Below are 2261 nucleotides of genomic sequence, written 5' to 3' on the forward strand. Positions count from 1 at the left end.
ATTTCTCCATCCTAGATTGTAGGTGTTACTATATGGATTATTTTGGTATAAGGCATTAACATTATCATTAGAAGTGCCACCAGAGGTGTTGGGGCATTCTTCTATGACATGTCTAGGGGACTGGCACCAAGCATAAATCTTAACCAAATTAACTGATGATAGCTCTCTAGGAACAATAGCCTCAATTCTCTTGATTAAGCTATCCAAATGGGCTTCCTTGGCTACTATCCCACCCACAAAATATCATTTTCCTCCTATGGTTCTTTCACTCTCTTGGGTTGATTCCCACTCACGGGTTTTGTCAGCTAAGTCAAATAAGAATTCCCATGCCTTTCCTTCATCTGTAAAGGATGTGAATCCCTCAGGGCACATAGACTCTATCATTTGTTTAGTTGGGTAATCAATACCCTCATAAATTATTTGACATAAATGCCATAGGTCTAGGTCATGGTGAGGGCACTTTTGGAGTAGATCCTTGAGTCTCTCCATAAGTTTGGAAAAAGACTCACTAGGCTTTTGCCTAAACTGAAGGATATCACTTCTAAGCTTATTGGTCTTGTGAGTTGGGAAAAACTCCGTAAGGAAGACAACTGTGAACTGTTCCCATGAGGTTATGGAATTTGTGGGTAACCCATACAACCACTTCTTAGCTTAGTCTTTTAATGTAAAAGTGATAAACCTAAGCTTAACAACATCATCAAAAAGCTGTTAGATCTTAACTAGAACACATACCTCTTCAAATTCCCTTAAAAATAAGTATGCATCCTCAAAGGTCAACCCATGGAAGTGGGGTAACATAGTGATGTATTGAGATTTGAGTTCAAAATTATTGCCCTGGGCTTGTGGTAGAACTATGCAGGAAGGTTGGGCTGTTCTAGCAGGGTAGAACCTATCTTTTAGAAATTTAGGTGAAGGGTTTTGATGTTGGTCTCCCGTATTGAAAGGTTTTAAAGAAAACAAACGTATAGGGACACTACTTGTTGGATCTCTTCTTTATAACCGATTCTTAGTATTACGTACCCACCTAACACTCATGCGACAGAAAACTATCCACAACTAGAGTAAGACAAACACAAAAGAATGGATAGCAAAACCCTTTTTTTATTTTTTTATTTTTTGGCTTTTTGGGAGCTTACCGGCAGGGATCTGGGGTTACTCAGGTCAATTCCTGAGGTACTGCTATAGGGCGAAACCTGTCTTTATCATACTGTGAGGCATGGCGACTTCCACTGATACAACTATTATTACAAGTTGATCTTCTCAGGAATTCAATAAAAGAAAAGGAAAAGCAAAAAAAAGAAAAAAAGCACTCCGATTTACCAAAAGAAAGCGAAAAATAACATGGAACTGTCTCCTCGGCAACGGCACCAAAAATTTGTTTGAGATTTTAAAATGTAACCGCAAGTGTACAGATCAATGTAGCTATGGGTCGAACACAGGGAGGACAATCACTTTATTTTTTTTCTTTTAATAATGCGAAAGTGAACTGATTAATGGTTGTGATCTAATTCTAATTACCGTCCTAAACATATGTACCTAAAATAACGTCCTAACCATTCGTCATCTAAGAATTTAAAGACGCAAAACACACAATTAAAATTAAATAAATAAATAACTAAAAATAAACAACCCACGCAATTAAAAAAAATAATGAAGGAAAAAAATTTTGAAATAAAAATAAAGTAAAAGAAAGGGGATAAAGCTAGAGAGAGACTCACAAGTAGGTTTCTCTACTTAGCCCGAGGGATGCATGATAATATGAGTTTCCCTACTTGACCAGAGAGTCACTCTTACAAGGGTTACTCTACTTGGCTTAAGGGAAAGGGAGACAATTAAAATAAAAACAATAAATTGATGGTTCTATGGCTAGGAGGGGCAAAGTCAACACATACACTAGCCATGAACCTTGGGGGAAAGGGATAGCAATAATGTAACGACTGAAATTAAAATCTTAAATTAAGAAATAAAGGGTAGTTAGAAGAGGGAATGAGAGGGGGAAGAGAAGATTACTAAAGGAGCCTACTTACTTGAATTAATGCTTGAACTTGAAAGCTTGGGTGATTTGAGATACTACAAGTACTAAAAACCAGATTTGGAATAAACCAAATCTGAAATTTTTAGTACTAAAACAAACAAATCTTGAAAAAAAAAAGATGCTCCACGGCTCGTGCTCTTGTCACCTAGATCTAAGCATAGAACTATAACTTTAAAAATTACAACTCAATTGCATAAATCATAAACATAAAATGCTGAATAAGAAT

General features: G+C 36.4%; 1 non-coding gene across 1 annotated transcript; it reads left to right on the forward strand.

Moving 5' to 3' along the window:
• The first annotated feature begins 442 nt into the window (after positions 1–442).
• LOC122077618 lies at positions 443–549 on the forward strand. Its single transcript, XR_006139865.1, has one exon. It is a non-coding gene; the product is annotated as a small nucleolar RNA R71 (small nucleolar RNA).
• Positions 550–2261: the final 1712 nt, after the last annotated feature.

Source organism: Macadamia integrifolia, chromosome 4 (genome assembly GCF_013358625.1).
Source record: "Macadamia integrifolia cultivar HAES 741 chromosome 4, SCU_Mint_v3, whole genome shotgun sequence".
NCBI lineage: Eukaryota > Viridiplantae > Streptophyta > Magnoliopsida > Proteales > Proteaceae > Macadamia > Macadamia integrifolia.